This window comes from Neomonachus schauinslandi, chromosome 7 (genome assembly GCF_002201575.2).
Source record: "Neomonachus schauinslandi chromosome 7, ASM220157v2, whole genome shotgun sequence".
In the NCBI taxonomy this organism is placed as follows: domain Eukaryota; kingdom Metazoa; phylum Chordata; class Mammalia; order Carnivora; family Phocidae; genus Neomonachus; species Neomonachus schauinslandi.
This window is the reverse complement of record NC_058409.1, coordinates 113,386,743-113,406,896: the sequence shown is the minus strand read 5'-3', so window position 1 is coordinate 113,406,896 and position 20,154 is coordinate 113,386,743. Positions and strand designations below refer to the sequence as shown.

General features: G+C 35.7%; 1 pseudogene; it reads right to left on the bottom strand.

The window, feature by feature from the left end:
• Positions 1–2,602: 2,602 nt before the first annotated feature.
• Positions 2,603–2,720, bottom strand: LOC123325471 (annotated as a pseudogene).
• Between the last annotated feature and the right edge of the window lie 17,434 nt (positions 2,721–20,154).

Sequence of the window (20,154 nt, the reverse complement as noted above, 5' to 3'; positions counted from 1 at the left end):
ACGGAAATAAGTATATGGCTGAAAAACACCTGTACACCAGTAAATAATATGTTCAGGAAAAGAGTCACCTTCAGAGACTACGGTGGTTAACTAGCTATTGTGGAGTTTTGCCAAGCTTTTGCCAAATGTTGACCCTCCGTGGTCTTTTGTGTCCTTGGGTATGAGAAGTGACAAGAGAAATGAAGAGTCTATACTTGAATGCCTTTGAAACTTATAGGGATTAAAAATGCATGTCTATTCCCCTTTTTTTCCTTTGGGTCTTATTTATGGAATCTTGCAATAAGTGCAAGTTGGATATTCCTGGTCTAAGTAAAAAAGCTAATTAAAATTATGAACCAACAAAATAATTATTCATATGATAGCTATTTTTCAGAAATCTATTTAGTTTTTATACAAAAAGGCAAGTGGGAAGAGACCGTTAAATTTTTACATTTACTAATGCAATCGGCATTATATTGTATTGAGTAATATTTGGGGGATCAAAATTCCTTCATGAGTTATTACCTACAATAATTGGGAGGCAACAGGCATGATAGGTGAGCCTACGGCCTTGGGGTTAGATAGAACTGGCCTCTGCCACTCACTAGCATGGGATGTTGAGTAAGTTACTTAAGCTCTCTAAATCCCAATTTTCTTACCACATAATGAGAATAATAATATCTACCTTATAAAATTATCACAAAGTTTAAGTAAATAATATTATAGAATTTCTAAACACACAAAAAAATCCTCATAAAAATATTTTTAAAAGCCCAATATTGACCGACATAAAAAAAAAATGGCTATATACAGAGATGAGACACACCATGTTGCTTGATGGAAAGACTGGATTTTGTTTTTTGGGGTTTCTTTTCTTTAAGATTTATTTTTTTTTTTTTTTGAGAGAACGAGAGGGAGAGAGCAGGGGGAGGGACAGAGGGAGAGGAGAAGAGAATCCTCAAGCGGACTCCCCACTGAGCTCTGAGCCCACCATGCCACCCACCGGGCTTGATCCCACAACCCTACAATCATGACCTGAGTCAAAATCAAGAGCCAGACGCTTAACCAACTGAGCCACCCAGGCACCTGGAAAGATTGGATTTTGTAAGGAAGAGTATTTTTTTTCCAAAGTACATTTTTGTTTTAGCACAATTCCAATCAAAACACAAGCAGGATTTATTTGGAAATAGACAAAGATCATGTATAAGAATAAATGGGATCCAATGAACACAAATAACTTTAGAAAGAATATTAATGATTGAAAACTTTTAAAAATTTACTAACAAAATTCTAAATAGTATGGTCATGTTTGAAGAATTATGAGGAGGCTCAGTAGAGGATTGATAAATCAGAAATAGATTCCAGCACATACAATACTTTGCTATCATAAAAACTAGTACATGACAAATCAGGAGAGAAATAAATGGTTACTCTCTAAATGATTTTAGAAGTATTAGGCTAATTTGTTAGGAAAGAAAAGCTAGATTTTATTATATATCCCAGGTAGAAATAATAAACAAATATGCTAAAACATATGTAAAACTTAAAATCATTCAAAGATCTAGTGGAAATAACAGAGTATTTAGGAAAGGGAGATGAATTTCTAGGTGCACAGAATCACTGTAAAATTCCTGGAGGGAAAGGTGTATAGATGTAAATCAATATGTTAAATGTTACATGTCAGTAATTTCATTACCAAATGCATAAGACAAGTGGCAAAGCAAGATAACAATGTTTGCAACAAGTAGTATTACACAAAGATGACTTTCAAGTCAAATAAGTAAGTCACTAACTCTGCAACAGAAAAGATGGCCCAAATCATTTAGGTATTTTAGAAAGGAAGAAATACAAATGGACAGCAAACACATAAATAAACGTTTTACATTACCAATAATTAGGTAATGCAAAATTTTAAAAGATGTCATTATCCTTCATTAACATTGGCAAATATAAAAAAAAATTCCAAAAACAAAGATTGTTTGGTGGGACAAGGATTCTCATAAAGTACTTACGGAAGTAAAAATTGACAGAACCTTTTGGCAAAGCAATTTGGAAAAACAGAGCTTTCATTCTTTTCATTTTCTTTTTCCAATAATAGTTGTTGCCAGAACTCATCCTAAGGAGATGGGAAGAATTTTCATTGTAGTGCGTCTGTGATAATAGTAAGCATTCTAATTATCATTAATGATTAATAGTTAAATAAATGATACTACATCCATTAATTGAATCATCTCTCCATTAAAATTATTTTTAAAAGTTCTTTAATGACATTAAAAATGTTCAAAGTATATTAAGTGGGACAAAGGGACAAATCAGAATACAAACCAATTGCATAACTGAATTTTGTGTAAATAAATATGTACATTCCATATTTGTGTGTAAGTGTATTCTTAACAATAAATCAAATTAGAATATTAATGGCGATGCAGTTGTAGAACGGCAGTGAAAATACATCTCAACTTCTTCTCTACACATTTTTGTATTTGCCTGATTTTCTTTTTTTTTTTTTTCCATGTTAGGCACATAAAGACTCATTCCATCTCTATTAACATTTTTAAATGAATATTGGAAATATTCATTTTGCATTTATAGAAATAATAAATTTTTCTGGTTTAACATCTTGTGATATTCTTCAATTTGAGTTATCCTTTTACTATTAGATAGAAAACATATTAGATAGTAACTGATAAGAACAGATACTATACCTGATTTTGATTTTGGCCAAAAGGCTGAAAAGCTATCTAGTTATTCTTTTATTATTGTGATTATCTCCTCCTTCTATTAATGAATCATTTTGAATAGCTAATATAAGTGCATGGCACAAAATTCAGAAGGTACAAAGACATAGATAGTGAAAGTCCATCTTTCTTCCTCCTCTGCCTTGCATCCACCTAACTCCCCTTCTTAAGGCAACTGATGTTATCAGTTTCTTGTTTATCATTCCAGTTATGGTTTATACATTTTAGAATAACCCCCAACACACACACACACACACACACACACACACACACCATTCTGTACTATTCTGCATTTTGTTTTTCTCACTTAATATTTATTTGATGTATTTTCATATCAGTACCTATACAATTGTTTCATTGTGTTTAATGACTTTATAGAATTCAGTATCAATGTAATGCCATTTATTAATTGTTCCTGTTATGATGGGCAATTGGGTAGTTTTTAGCCAATTTGCATTTACAAATAATGATGTAACTAGTAACCAAACTAGTAAACTAAAATGAACTGTTTTTAGTTTTGAAAGTTATTATCAAATTGCCTTTCATAGCTTTATACCATTTATAATCCTATCAGCAACAAATGGGTGTGCTGATTTCCCCTTGACAATATGGATGTGATCAAGCTTTTTGATCTTTGTCAATATGGAGATGAAAAATAGCATCTCACTGTAGTTTTAAAATGCACTTCTCTTTATGTGTGAGGTTGAGTTTTTCATATATTTAACAGTCATTTGTATCTCATTTTGAAGCTGTAGTTTGTAGCAGAGTATGATCTGACTTTGCATCCCAATTCATGCTTTGTAGAGCCCAGAACATGCCTTTTATATCTCCACAGCTTTTGTATCAGTTTAGGTCACTTTGACTGTAAGTAACATAAAATCCCGGCTCAACTGACTTTAATAGTAAGGAAAATCTTTTATCCTACATCATATTATGTCCTAAAATGGATAGCACTAAGGCATCCAGGCATCCCTATCATATTTTTTAATTGGTCTCCCTGTTGATAAAGACTTTGGTTAGTTCTAATTGGGGGCTACTATAAACAATGCTGGAGTGGACATCCTTGTATATTTATTTTGGCATACTTCTACAAGTCTAAGTTCCTAACAGTGGATCGAAGGGAAAGTACATTTTAAAACTTGATGGTGAGGGCGCCTGGGTGGCTCAGTCGGTTGAACATCTGCCTTCGGCTCAGGTCATAGTCCCATAGTCCTGGGATCAAGCCCTGCATCGGGCTCCCTGCTCTGTGGGGAGTCTGCTTCTCCCTCTCCTCCCCACTTGTGCTCTCTCTCTCACTATCTCTGTCTCTCTCTCTCAAATAAATAAAATCTAAAAAAAAAAAAAAAATTAAAAAAAAAAACTTGATGGTGAGATTTACTTCTAGAAAGGTTGTCCCAGTTTACCTGCCCACCAGGAGCATGTGAGAGTGCCTGTTTCCTGTTGGTAGTAGAGAATCTTGCCTCCTCCAGAGCGCCTTTGACATCTGCAGTGTTGAGAAAGCAAGTCCAGCCCCTGGGCTGGGGGCAGCAGCTGGACCCCTCCATAGCCTGTGCCTCCTCCACTCCTCGTTGATTGTGAAGTGACAGTCTCAGTGTGGGAACCAGCAGCCTCTCTTTTGGGTATAGAAAGCACACACTAGATTTCCCTTATCACTTTAGCATGGTTGTCCTGACTGTCCCAAGGTGAGAGAGTAAAGAACCACATCCTCTGACTCTTTCAGGTGAATAAGGCATATAGACAGAAGACCCGATCCTGCTGCCCAGACAAAAATTCAGACAATCCCAGAGCAGGTGAGACTCTCCTGGTTATGTGGGTCTTCTCCCCTGCGTGTGGGTCTTCCCCATCTGCATTCCTGTCTGAGTGCTATGGAGTACCTGGCTTTGGGCTCTGGACCCCAAGGCTGCACTTGGCATGTTAGAGGCATCTGGTCAGTTGCTGATGCGCTCAACCTTCCTTGCTGGTCTGTCATTTGCTGACATTGGCTCTTCTGCAGCCTGGTGTCTTCTTGGAGGTGCTTTCCTGAGGGAACATGCTATCACCAAGTCTATTTTTATTGTTCTCTCTTTTTGATCCTCATGTTTAGCTGAATGAATCTACCAGCTTTCTCAGGCATGGGAGATACTGACTGATGGCAGCCAGGGTAAATGCATCACCCTCTTTCTGAATTGTCTGCCATGGTTAGATATCATTGTGGCTCTTCAACATTGGTCCACTAAACTCTGTCATGTGGCACAGTCCTTGCTGTCCCAGCCTGCAGACCCGGTCACCAAGCTGCCAACCCATGGCTCTGGGGCTAGGTGACGGGGCTAGGAAGACAGCTGAGCTCTGTGCTTGTTCTCTGGCTGACTGCCCCTGGTGTTCCTTTCTCCTGCTGGCTGCACATGACAAAGTCAGAAAAGCCAAGAAACAGACAGCAGAGACACCCAGAAACTTTTGATGAGAGAAGGAATTAAAAGTGAAGATGATATGGTTGTGCTTGGTGGCCTGTGGTTTTCCTGGGCCCTGTTGATGCAGCTACCTTACCTTTCTTCCTGCAGCTTCAGTTCCAGCAACTCAAAGCCTCTTGGCCCTGGCTCCCAGAAGAACCCTGGTCTCAGGGGTGGGTTCTAAGGGTACTCTTAGGAATAATAACAATGATTATATCTAAACAAATATTTGGAACAGTAATATGTGCCAAGAACCTTAAGCATTTTACATGTTTCAAATAATATAAACCTCAAACCACCCTGTGTGCTAGATTTTATTTTCTCTACTTTTTTCAGATGGGGAAATTGAGGCACAGGAAATTAATTTTCTTGAGACTAAAAAACAAAAATATAGTATTCAACCCCAAGACAAGTTTGACTCCCATGAATTTAGTTTAGTCCTCTAAATCATGGTGGACATTGTTTGTATAGCTTTTATAACACTAATAAATTAATCAACTAATAAATTATTTAACACATCACACTAATAAATGAATTAATATACGAAGTATTTAGCATATCAAAGTTGAAAGGATATTCAGCCTCAGTCTACCCTAAATCCTTGGAATTTGATAACCCAAGCCTCATGGACATTTCCTCGGTTTTAATATTCGTGTTGGAATTCTCCCTAACAGAAAAATAACAAGATTTATTCTATTATTGTTGATGTTTCTTAAATAACCTGCAGAACAAATAACATAATAATGAAACCACGTCCAGCGATTAGCTGCTAAAGCACACCCTCTTTCATTGCACAAAAATACTCTTCTGCATTGATAATGACATGTTATGTAAAATAATTTGTGACCTCAGCTTATAACTAGTCTGCCTGTAATTAACATTACTGAAGAATTCTAAGTCCTAACCATATTTTCAATGGAAGGGAACATATTGAGGAGGGAGAAAAATTCATCTTAATTATTTTTAACAGCTTTGTTACACTTTTTCCCACAAGACTCTATTTAATAGTGTTTTCATTTTATAACGCTCTACATTTTAAAATATATATTTACTAACAGACTCCAGCAGTGTGATTAAAAACTTAAGAAGTTATTTGAAGCAAATATTATTAGTATTTAAAATACCTGTAAGTACAGGGGCGCCTGAGTGGCTCAGTCGTTAAGCGTCTGCCTTCGGCTCAGGTCATGATCCCAGGGTCCTGGGATCGAGCCCCACATCGGGCTCCCTGCTCAGCAGAGAGCCTGCTTCTCCCTCTCCCACTTCCCCTGCTTGTGTTCCCTCTCTCGCTGTCTCTCTCTCTGTCAAATAAATAAATAAAAAATCTAAAAAAAAAAAATACCTGTAAGTACACACATAAGAATGATGTTGTCTTTTTATTCAAAATCAATGTTTTCTATGCCAGCTAAATGAATTACAAAATTATCAATTAAGTCTCTGGTATTTCCAAAAGTGAACTTATTTGATTTCAACCGTATTTTGAGTAAATCCATATTCTTTGAAAATTATATCATATGATAACCCAATATATATAAGTTATCAGCAGACGTCTGATTTCATATTTTTTTAATGGCCAGCCAATGTTAGAGTAAGCTCTAGGGCATCGAGACTTCCCTCGACTGCAAACAAAAGTATAGTGAGCAGCCGGGGATCTATTCCAAGCTCTCAATTCCATCCCTGGGAGGCCCTTTCAGTAACAGATGCAAAATTTCTTCCTCTATTTCATTTCTTCTATTTCATATTTTTCTAAATTAACATTTCTTGAAAACACAGAAGTTTGTCACATTAGTCTGAAAACAGAAATGCAAACTCCAAAATAAATTTGACAGCACAAATTGTTCTGTAACTGATCTTATAGTTCTTTCTTATTATAATTCTAAAGACTTCTGACAAATTTTTTATCTGAATATGTGTGTGTATATATACATATGCTTGTATATTATGCATTTTTTTAGAAACAGTAACAATAACAGCAATAACAATCAATTTTTTCTTCCTTGCTTTTAGGGAAGAAGAGTAAATAAAGCATCAAGGACCCTGAGAAAATTATACTTTCCCTATGGGGTCCAAAATTAGTGAAATGGATATCTAAGAGAATTTTATACGTGAAATAACAGCAATATAATTAAAGTCTGAGCATAAAACCTCAACTTATTTTGAAGTAACTTTTAGTTTTTAAGATGATTAAAGACTTCCAAGTTCTAATGGCACTAGTTTTATATTAACAGATTGAATATTAGAATGAATTACAACTGCTCCAAAATTCTGATGTAAGCTAGAAGAATCAAAATGGAATCAAAGTGTATTTTCTTTAAATGTAAAATAATATACATACTATGGATATGCTTAAACAAGTGTGTTGTGTCTGTGTGTGATATGTATATAATTTTATAAAGTGTGCTTATACAAATATAATTTTCCAATTATTTCACTCAAAACTGTTTACTAAAACTGCTAAAACAATAAAAAATACATATTATATTTAATTCCACTTCAAGTTTTAAGATAATTGCATATAAACATAAACATAGAAATACTAAGACATTCATTACTTACTGTTGTTCATAACCTTATAATTTAAGATTAAAATTATTTCAATAGTCTTAATTTTCACACTATATTTGCCATGGTAATCAACTAAACCAAGAATCCACCTGAGTATCAGGCTTTCAACAAAGAAAAATGCTTGTGATTAACATGCCCAAATATTATAGCATTTGAAAAAATAAAAATGCAACATATGTAAATAGAAATGACAGAATAATTTGTCCCAAAGCACACATAGCAAAAAATCTAAAGGAATAGCAAATGAAACTTAAAGATCAATTCCATAATAACTCAGCATTATTTTTCTTAAAAAAACAGAGCAGTATAAATCTTAAATGATGTTAACATATATCACCAACCCAGCTCCCAGAAAAATCACAAGATTCAAGCCTCCTTTGCTACCAGCATGTATTTGTCTCCCTTCCAATATTTGAATTGATCTTTATTTATTCAGTACAAATTACTGTGGAAATGTTTTAATGAAAAATAACAAAATCCAAGAACAAAAAAAAAATAGCTGGTTATGTAATATGCTATTTAATCTTTTTAAATGAAGCCTCATTTTAAAAATAAATAGACTAAAGACAGAGTAGTTAATTATATGCATTCTCTTGAGTTAGTTCTTTATGATTTGACAACTTGCACGGCAGCTGTTCCTGTAAATATGACAATAAATTTCTAAATCTCCAGAGAACTGGTAAATACAGGCAGATGCACTTAACTGCTGGTGGGCAACAAAAGTCAGACTGCAGGAAACTGTGGCACTAATGTAGCTCTTGATTAATCTCTAATTACAGTTTTGTCATCTTAGCAGGGAGACAAAACTATATCACTTCCTAAATAGGCAAGCAGCATTTTGGCACCTAGCAACCGGCAGTTCGTTCCTATTAGCTGCAGTGGACCCGATGCTGTTACAGGGGAGGTGGTTATGGATCACTGCTCTATTATTTATGGAGCAGCATTTCCAGAGGTCTTCACAACAGTAGATAAATTAGCAGCTTAATAGGCCAGCACTAACTAAAAACATAGCATAAGCTGAAACATCAAGTATGAAATTAAAATGTGACTTGCCCATAATGTTTGCATCATACATGGAAAGAAATGCTCATTTATTTCAAATAGAGCGTGAATGTGAGCATATTAATGAAAACCATATAGACATATTTTCAGTCATTTCATATTGTTTTTATAAAGTACTTATATCAAATCTTTCTGAGAGATATTTTTAAAAATTCATTTTCCTCCCCCTTAGGGGATTCTCTTGGTTTCGTTCTTAAGCCCAGGGATGATAGGTGGCAAGCATTAATTAGAACTAGTGCAGTCACAAGAGAGCCCTAAGTATCTGTGTAAAAGTGCCTTATTAAGCTCAAAATGGGCAAATGAGGCTGATTCTCATCATGCTTCCACATCCCTTTCACTTTGGGTGCGATGAAAAAGTCTAAGAAATGACCTCACACCTCTGTCTGTGTCAGTAATTTGAAGGGAGATATAAAATTCTTAAGTATTTTTTTCAAAAGGCAATCCATAGGCAGGTTTACTTAATTAAAATTAATGGGACATCTTCCTTAATCTTGATAGTAGTGACTCTATTATTAATATGATCCTGCTCAGGAGATCCAAAATGTAATATGCCAAATGATTTTTTCTCATTTCCTCCAATTTTACTAAAAATTGTTTTTAAATAAAATGGCATGATACATATTTTTAAAGCATCCCCTTGTATTTTTTAATTATAATTCCTATAAGAATTTCATCCAAATGAAGATGTCCTATATTTACATCACTGCATGACTTCAGAAAAATATTTTTTTCTGACAACACAAGTTGTAAAGTCATTTAAAAAAAAACTAACATTGCATCAAGATATTATGAACAAAATGAAATTTCTTTAATTCAACTGCCTGGAATATCCTGCAACAATTGAGAAGCCATCTTACTGAAATAAGACCACTCTAGAAATTGTTTCCATTTATAAATTTATCTTTTGAGTAATTCTTCCTTAATGATGACTCAAATTTCTATCACCACAAATTCTGAATATAAAATTTCAGTATCATTATGTCACTTTACCCTACAAGGAAATAATGGAAGATGGCAAAGTTTGGAAAGAAAGCCGTGGGTTCAATTCTAGCGTGTAGAGCCAGTGTCTTTGAGATACCCAAGTGAAGATGTTCGCTAGCCAGTTCGACAGGTATGGAATTCAGAGAACTCAGAGCTAGAAAGAGAAATTTTAGAATCATTATCCCAGAGACAGTAATTGAAGTCATAGGCATGGATGAGATAGTGTAAAGAGACAATGGAACATGAGAGAAGAGTGAAAATCAGGAACAAGCCTTGAGGAATGTCAATATTTCAAAACCAGCTAGAAAAGGTTGAGGTGGAAAGAAGACTGGAAGAAATGACCAGAGAGCATGAGAAAAAGTGGTAAATGTGCCATTGCCAAGGCCAAGGGAAGGGAGTTTTGAAAAATGGAAAGACCATTTGAATGCAATCAGAAGATCAAGTATTGAGTATATTGGAGAATAAAAACTCAATACACTAATAGGAAGGTGAACAGAACTATTTCAAGAGAATGATGAGCAGGGATGGAAGCCAAATTTGAGAGAGTTGAGGGGTAAATAAATGAGAAATATGAAAAGAGAGTGGAATGACCACTTTGTTCTTCTATTAAAACTTGTAATTAAAGAGGAGAAATTCAATGATAGCTGAAAGACTTGATTGTGTGTTGCTGCTCTTATTGTCTTAGGAAGTAGGAGAGCTGAATTGAAACATTGCCAGTAGACAAAGAGATAAGATTGAAATAAATAGTTTAAGAGTTCCCAGGTATGACAGGTCCTTCTTTCTTGTTCCAAGGAGCTTCATGTTAACTTTTGATAGTGCTGTTTGGGGGCAGTAAGGCTATGAAGAGGCAAGAAATTTATTCTTTAAAAAAAAATTTTTTTTTTATTTATTCATGAAAGTCAGAGAGAGAGAGAGAGAGAGAGGCAGAGGCAGAGGGAGAGAAGCAGGCTCCCCGCCTAGCAGGGAGCCCGATGCGGGACTCGATCCCAGGACCCTGGGATCATGACCTGAGCCGAAGGCAGACGCTTAACCATCTGAGCCACCCAGGCTCCCCAAGAAATTTATTCTTACTGTTTTCAATCTCTGAGGGATTTTTTCTGATGCTCATGGCACTTGGGTCAAACTATTACTGTGATGATCAGTCAAAATTGTGTAGCAATTCTCAGGTAAACCACAAAAGCTTTGTCTCTGTCTCCATCAGACTTCCTTCAAGATGGTTAAGATGAAATTACAGCTCCACTCCTAAATTCTGCTGGTTAGGCTAATCTTCTGCAGACTTAACACAACACAGGCTATAAGATGGAAAACCATGTTCTTCAGTGAAACAGCAAGTGTTCTCAAAAGAATAACACAGCATAGAAAATGTGGAGAAAGTACCTTTGACGTTTTCTATTGTCTCTTAATTCACAGAGTTGGACCTTTGTTGTGAGTATGTTCCATCTTCGTTTTTTTCCTCCCACTTTCCATTTTTAAGCTTCCAAATCTGGTCCTATCATCTGCTCTTGGGAAATTCATCCTTGCTACCCCAATTTTGTGTTCCTCCCTTCCCCACCATTCTTATATTCAACCTTGGTCTCTTTTTGTGCCTGACAGTGTAAAGTATTTCAACTTAGTCCAAATGATCTCAAAGGCTTCTTTTTACTTACTTCTTTTGATTCAAAATAGGAAGCGCTATGGCCTGTAAGCAAAAAGTGAGGGTAAAAGCAAATGCTCCCATTCTGGCTTACATTCCTACCAGGGAGAGAGCTATGACTAAATTTTTTACGTGTTTACCTAAAAATCAAGCTCACCTTAACAAAGGAATGTTATGAATGTTACTGCAGTGATAATACAGTCTAATCTCATTTGTGTAGAATATATTCCTTCTTTGAGTGTGATTTTGATTTGACTTTTTTGGGACAATTACATGACCATTATTTGCAAATATTTTTTTTTTCCCTTGGGTAAAGTATTATAGGCTCCACCATACTAGTGTAAACAACTCCTTCCTTCCTGGCCCTCCAAATTTCTCCTAACACAGAATGAGGGCAGGGTGGTTTCCAAACCAATATCCTTCCTAATCTTTGAGAAATTTAGGATGTGTGGGATCCAGAAGAATGGTGAAAAGATTGGCTATAGAGGAATGATGAACAACTTCTCTTAAAGAAGGGACCAAGGAAAAAATAGATGCAAATGTCCAAAAATTAAAGAACATTTGAGTGAATTTTTGTCTCATGCTTTCTATTTTCTCCATGCCCATTTTCATCTGGAATGGCAGATTTAGTGTTTTCAAGAGAGTGAAGAAGGTTTTAAATAGTTTTTGTTGTAAGTACCAGGAGAGTGAATCAACTGGAAAAACACTGAATTTCTGTGCTGATTAAGAAGCATATGAGATTGGTAATCATAAATTGACAGTGGTACCAATTTATTCTAATGCATACTTTCTTGAACAAGAATCAGCTGCAAAATAATAGAAAGTAGGTAAATATTTTTGTTCGCCCATGTTGGGGATTTTGCCACATTGATAATATAAGAAAGGAGCAAGATTGTGACTGAAATGATAGACCACAGAACCCAAATTGAATGTGAAAAAAAATAAAAGGAGAAGGGGACCAGACTGATAGAAAGAAGAGTCTCCTAGAACTCAGGAAAATGTCCCAGTAGGGATATTTGAGCTCTCAAGCTGGAATAATAGGAAAATTTTATCAGGGAATCTCATGTTCTATTTCAATGATTTTGGGTGGAAGAGTTATTTCTGGTGATGACAGTGTTCAACATATGATTTTGGTAGTGTAGATGAAGTAATATTAAACAAATCAAGAGACATAGATGTCAGGGAATTGGAAAAGTCAGTCCTGTGGATATTGACATGTCCATGGATGAAAGAGAAAACCATGAGTAGTGTGCCAAAGTTTACACTTTATGAAGAAGGAGTCAATGATTCAGCTATAGAGCACTAACTCCAACAAATAGGTTATTTTTACTTTATTTTGTTTTATTTTTATTTCATTTTATTCTATTTAAGTAGCCTCCATGCCCAACATGGGGCTCGAACTCATGACCCTGAGATCGAGAGTCTGATGTTCTACCAAGTGAGCCATCCAAGCACTCCTTTATTTTAAATAGGTGAATTGGGGAATAATCATCTGGAGAAGCAATCAAGAACAAGGAGGACACCAACCACTCCTCTAAGCCATTAGTCATATCAAAGAATTAATACAAGATAATGGAAACCAACAATAAAAAGAAAATTCTAAAATGCCCCATATAAAACACTATAAATAAAATGGTGGGGGTTTTTTTCTTAAAAATCAAATTTATTGTAGTTTCATTAAAAAATAGACATTAATATATTACAGTGAAAATAATTTTAAAAGTCCTAGTTGTTTTTAGCATTCCTAGATTATTTTTCTTATATCAAAATGTAGGGAAATCTTCATGAAGCCTTGAGTAAGCCTTCAGGTGTCATCTGAAATGCTGTGCAGAGGGGGTAGAAATACCAGACAAAACCTTCCTTAGTGAGCACATGAAACGCATAGCTAACCTTAAAGAAGAGACACAGTCAATTAGTTTTAATAGTATGGGTATTCGGGAAGATTTGTTTAATGATGACACCCTCATTTTACTGAATCAATACCAGGGAGTGTTTTACAATGAAATGTCTCTCTCTTGTGAGTAATTTACAATAAATAAATCCATAAATCTATCAAGACAGAAAATAAAGCCCCTTTACTAGTCTAGGAATCTATAAGATATGCATGGTTAAAGATCAGCAAGAACTTTTGACACCAAAGTTCCAGGTCAGCAGATGGGTCACTGGAACTCTAGCAGTAAATTTGGGAAAGGCTGTTCAAAATGATTTATTCATTAAGGATTTGTTTACTGATCATGGGTTTTTAATACATAAATATCTCTGGTATATACAAAAAAAAATGGATTACGTTTTTGCAGAAAACAATCTCCTTGCTTGACATGCTATCAGGTTCTATCCTTCTTAAATGTTGTGTGTTTGTACTCTATATTTCAGCCTCTGTGTCATAATCCAGACACTTACTAATTCTGTGACCTTGAATAATATGGTTAATCTCTCATTGCTTCAGTTTCTTTATCTATAAAATGAGGTAATAATAGTACTTGCTCATACAGTAGTTTTGAGAAATAAATTAGTCTGTGCATAGTACTTAAAGCTGAAAAATAATGCCAGGCATAGAGTAAGCACTCAATAACTATAACCTAGTACTATTACATTATTGTCATTATTAATAAAAAGACGACCAGAGGTACACTAAAGCATATATATGGATGGGCATAGGCATTGATTCTCTACTGACAAAAAACAAACAAACAACAAACAAAAAACAAGTGTGTTGAAATAACAAATGACCCATCTACATGGATTCTTTTGGCTTTGTGACCATTTGGGGACATCTGTCATCCTCCTCTTCCTCATTCAACATTAAACCTTTGATTTCATTTGTCTAAACCATATATGTGTTTGTTGTTGTTTTTTTTCTTTTTAAGTAGGCTCCATGCCCAACATGGAGTCCATCATGGGGCTTGAACTCACAACCCTGAGATCAAGACCTGTGCTGAGATCAAGAGTCCAATGCTTAACCAACTGAGCCACCCAGGCATCCCCAAACCATATAGATGCTTTAGTGCATGTCTGGCAAAAGTACAACTGCCATTTTTTATTTTAATCATGTCCGTTCTTTCTTTCAGCAACCTGAAGATGTCACTGTACTGAATGATAGTAAAAATGAACATTTATTATTTATTATATGTCTGGCCCTATTTTAAACAATCTCATGGACAAGACACCATTAAAATCTCACTTTACAAATGGAGAGGCAAAGAGGCAGAATAAGTTGTCCAAGTATGTAGAGCCAGTAAATGGTAAAGGTAAATATCAGACTTCCTTCAGGAAATCTGATTTTAAGGAAATTTTTAGGAGATACAATTCACTATTGGCCCCAAGTCTCTCAACACATCTTTGCTGAGTATGCCATAGTGCAAACTTCACCATCCTCTGGTAGCTAGTCACACAGGCAATTAAAATAGTCAAAGCAACCACAATGTGAGACCTTGCCATGTGAGACCTTGCTTCTCAAGGGAGGTTGGTTGGCTTGCTTACTGCCTGCTGCAATAGGTGTTGAGCCTTATTCTTGGCTTCTTTAACTACTGTGCAATCTACTGAGTGTGAGGCCATTATGTGGCCCATCATGTCACCTGTGTGGAACCACGTCATGATGGGAAACTAATGTCACATCGCCAATCCTTTTAGTGTCTGCTGTGATGTGAGCAATGAATAGATCAGCACTTTGATCTACTGAGACTCATTATCTACTTCTAGCACCTCTGAAGTTGTGGCAAGCCAAACTGCTTGTTTGCTTAGCTATCTCCTTTGAAGTCATGATGTCTTTTGCCATCTTCTATAAAGTTAACATTCTTCCCTGACAAATATGTATTAATCACTCATGTTACTGCCTCTCAAATTTATCCACTGGGTCCTTAGCTCTTCTTCCCATTGCTAATCTCCCTGAGTCAGGAAGAAATTCCATCCAGGATCAAATCCATTGGGTTTGATATTGGGTGCAAAATATTTCATTCCACATTTTTATGTTTTGTAAGATTTATATACTTTATAATATATTTCAGTGTATTATAGTATATTCTTTCAGGTGAGGCTATCTATAATTTATTTTTGTAGCACCAGATGCTAGTATATTTCATGACACATAAAAGGTACTTAATACATGTATGTTGAGGGAATGAATGAATGAAAAAAATGAATGAACTAGCAATTGAAAGAATTAATATACAATAATTGGCTTTTCCTACTTGGGCAATTGTTCCATTATCACTTTTTACTTCTAGCTACCTAGTTAGAGCAGAATGGGTCTCCCCCATTGAAATGTCTTTCTTCAGAGAGGCACTGTATACAGTAAAAGTGTACTCATTAGCATTCAGTCATTCTGCATGTGTTCCTTTTGAAAGGCAATGTGACACTGTATAATAATACCCCTTAAGCTCCAGGATTAATTAGTAGAATTCTAATCATAGATTTGCTCCTAACTAAGCAGCTCATTTGATTTTCCTGAACTGCAAGAGACTCATCTTTTAAAATGAAGCTATTAATATTTGCTTTATGTCACAGACTTCTTGAAAAGAACAAATGTATTAATCTATGCAAATAAGTTGCAAAGCATTTGGCTGCAAGTAAGAGAATGGGCAGTTTAAAATAGTTTGAACAATGAGATATATTGTCTCAAATAAAAAGGAATTAGGAGGAAGGGAGGCTCCATGTTTCACTAATTCAGTGACTTGACAATATAATTGGGTCATTGAGAGAGGGGTCTTTCCCTTTCCCTCTCTGTTACCCTGAGCATGGCTCTTTAATCTAACCCTATGGTACCAAGGGGTTTCCAGATTCTATGTCCCACATGCAGACAGGACAGCATCTGGAAGCCAAAAAAGAGGCTATTTCCTTTTTAATGTATTTTTAAGATTGAAGAAAATAAATCCCCACTGATTGCTCTCATGTTTGATTGACAAAGAAATAGGAGACCACTATGGTTTTTCCTTATAGCAATGGTTCTCAAGCTTTATGCAAAATGATTCAGTCCTTTCTATCTCTGTTTTTTCTCTTCAAGTTCAGCGTTTATATTATGCTACACACAGGTGAGCAAAAGTTGTAAATAAATGCCTGTGAATTTATTTTCAAAGATCTAATCTTAGTTGAGTAGTAAAAAGACAAAGCAGTACAGGCTCCTTATAATAGTGTTGAAGAATTACTCACCATCTGTGACACAATGTCAAGTTAAAATTATCTTCATATGTCAAGGTATAAAGCTCCTAATCAGGATCAAAGTTCTACCATGCTGAGAACAATGAACTCAATGCTGAGACTATCTTCCAATTTCTACCAGTGAACTCCATTAAATTTTCAATCTCAATAATGTTTTTGCTTCTAATGTGTAGCTAGTCTTGCTACTCTAAAAACTGCAACAGCATCCGTCAGATCTATTACTTCTATATTTGCAATCCCACGGGGCAGGCTCAATCTGTTTTTTGATAAAGACCTATTCTTTCACCTGCTGGCACGTCTTACAGGAAAATTCAGCTCCTACAAAAAATAAGGCAGTAGAAAATGAATTCACAAATGCAGACCAAACTCTTTTTCCAGGGAACCACCAATTGGGCAGCATTCACACCAAAACTGTGAAGAAAATGACCTAGGTCTTCATAGAGATGTACTACATGTGCCTGTGTAACAACATCCATGTGATGTGAACAAGCACCTGTGCAAGGGCTCGCGATTATTCCCAGCAAGAATATCCAAAACAAGAATAGCAGGCTATGTCACACAACTGATGAACGGGGTTCAGAGTGGCCTCAGGAGAATTATCCCCATTTTGTTGCAGAAGAAGGAGAGAGAAAGAAAGAATTATGTTCCTGAGTCTCAGCCCTGGATCAGGAGGTCATTTGAGTGGATTCTGACACTAAGGAAATGCTGAAGCTCTTGAACTTTAGCAGTCTGCCCAATCTTCAGCCCACTCAGCCCATAGGTGGAATGGACTTCAAAACACCATTTGGAGTTTTGAAATCTTTCTTCTATACTGTAATATTGCCAGTAAACCTGCGACAACAACACGAAAGTAGACGGAGAAGTAAATCGAACTCTCTCCAAAATATTGACCCGGTGTAACCCTTCTTTTGGCAAAGACGCCACACAGAATCATTGTGTTTAATGAATAGTAAGTGTTCAAAAAGGACAGAAAAAGAAGAGCAGAAGCAGTGAAAAAGGAAGTTCAAGATCTGGGCCCAAAAAGGTAAGCTGGAAAAATATATTTGCTCTTATACAATTGCATGTGTGGGTATGTTTGTGTATATACATGCAACTGTATATAAGCATATGCATATACATATGTGTATATCGTGTATACATATACATATATGTATCAGCATATACATAAATATGCATATATATACATGCAGCTAGAGATATGTATGCATATTCATATTCACATACACATACACATATAAATAAAATTTATGAATAGACTTATTAACTAAAGATGTTTGAAAGAAATGATCTGATTCCCCTTTGAGAGGCTAAATGAGAGACATATGTAAGGTAAAATTAAGTGGTGGTTAGTGGCAGAAACAAAGAAAAGCTTTGCAACAAACTGATGGATCATTAGAGAAGAACAATTTTTGCAAGGTTGGGTCATGGGGACGTGCTCATTTGGTTACATGAATGCAACTAGGCGTAGTTCTTAAATATTAATTCCTAGGCCTTATTCACGAAGAATCTGATTCAGAGAAGAGGCTAGGTGAATACGTATATATGACTAACCCCAATGGCCATGCTCAGGATATGAAACAAAGTACAAAGGACTAGATAATCCATGCCATCTCCATTTGCACTGTCCCCAAAAGCACCTTTCAGTTCCATCATTCTGTTAAGCCTGGAAATGTGACTTCTCCTCTTTCCCTTAATTCTCTATCCTCCTTTAAATACATTGGTGCATTGGAGGAAACATGAGTCTGTTTCTTACAACAGAATAAAGCCAACTAACTATAAGACATCAAACCTTTCATTTACTTTATACTTTTGAAAACAATTGCTTCTATAACTAGTTATAGTGAAGATGGTAATTATTCATAGAATCACAAAAGTAGACATGGAACTCTAAATTTATATGCTCCAGTTCAATTCTCAAGAAAGAACAAACCCATTCTTCTGGTGTGATAGCATCTATACTTGTAAGATCAGTTATCTTACAAGGGTACATGTTATTGTTTCATAACTCTAATGTTTAAGAAGTTCTAAGATATGACTTATTAAAATTCCATCTCAGAATTGTCATTAAACTACATGAAAAATTCTGTATAACTTAAAATTTAAATAATATTGAAGTCCACACATAAAATACTATTAAGAAATATATGAAGGTAAGAAATAAATCAATGCATGTATTAGGGTTCTCCAGAGGAACAGAACCAATGGGATGGTCATATATATACATACGTATACACAGATAGAATAGGTTTATGATACAAATTAGAAAACTCACAAACTGACCATGTTGCTTTGGAGGGACTTTAGGACATTTTGTTTACCAAGGCAATGAGGATGGACGAAGAGGATGGCATGAGCATAGTTTAAAATCTCATTAATGTCTGTGCTATGCATATTGAGATTTCAGTTAAGAGATGCTATTACAGCACCAGCCACCCTGGTAGTAATGGAGATGATGCAGTCCTGGAATAGCAGAGGCCAGGTGGCAGCATTTAATTGTCGGAACCAAGGTGGGTATAATTAATGCAATGAGCAGCAAAGTTAGAAGGGCAGTCAGGAGTGCTTGACACTCAGAATTCTATGAAGATGGCTCATAAAACATAGACAGCTAAGAAATATATATAATCAATTAATAAATGTAATCAAAAGATATTAAGAATGAGGCTAGTAATGCCAAATGCCTTTTTCAGTTACCAGACTAAACTCTTAGATCCACATCTATTGACTTGAAGCTGGGTCTCTGTGAGGAAGGATCCTGCCATAACAGAGCAAGTACATACTATAGTGATTTTTCTTATCCTTCTGAAAAGGATAATACACACTGAGAGAGGGGGGTATTCGATTCAAGTTTATGATAATATTCAAAGAAGCAGTGCCATCTTGCCTCATTCTAGTAGGGGCAAACATGGGTCAGGAAATAAAGAAAGCCCTTGTTCAGGTTCATTTGACAGTGGGTCTACTGGTTCCACATATACCTTTGGTCAGTAACTTGCTGGCTAATATTTACAAACTGGCTCTCTCAGGAGAAAAAAAGCTCTAATTTTTTTTTATAGCAGCTGTTTGTTTCCATGGTGTAAATCCTCCCACCATGACTGAGTTCAAGGTCTCAACATGAGAACATGGATTTGGGAAGAGATGTCTGTGATTGGTTCTTGTGAGCCAGCATGAGCCAGCTCCAACACACCACTGCTCCTGGTGCTCCTTTCCTCAGATCACAAATACATAATTGGAATAGACACACTCCATATTGGCAGAAATTGGCAGAAAATTCATATGAGTTCTTTCACTGTACAGTAGGGAAGATTTCCCACCTCCCCCAGCCAATATAGTAAATTAAAAAAACAATACTTATCCTGAGGTAAGGGATAAGTTAGCAGTGATAATACTACCTTCGAATACCGAAAGAATGAAGAGGTGGTGTTTCTTGTATAACATAGGTTAGGTTCTCTGGAACCAGGCTGAAATGAAGTTTCATATAATATGTTTATTAGATATCAGCACCTATGAAAGGAAGGAGATGAAGTACATTTGAGCAGAAGAAGTCAAAATTCAATGCAAAACTGATAAAATTTTGGCCAATCCTGCTGGGAGTTGTGGAGTTAGTATGTTTGTCAGAGTGTCC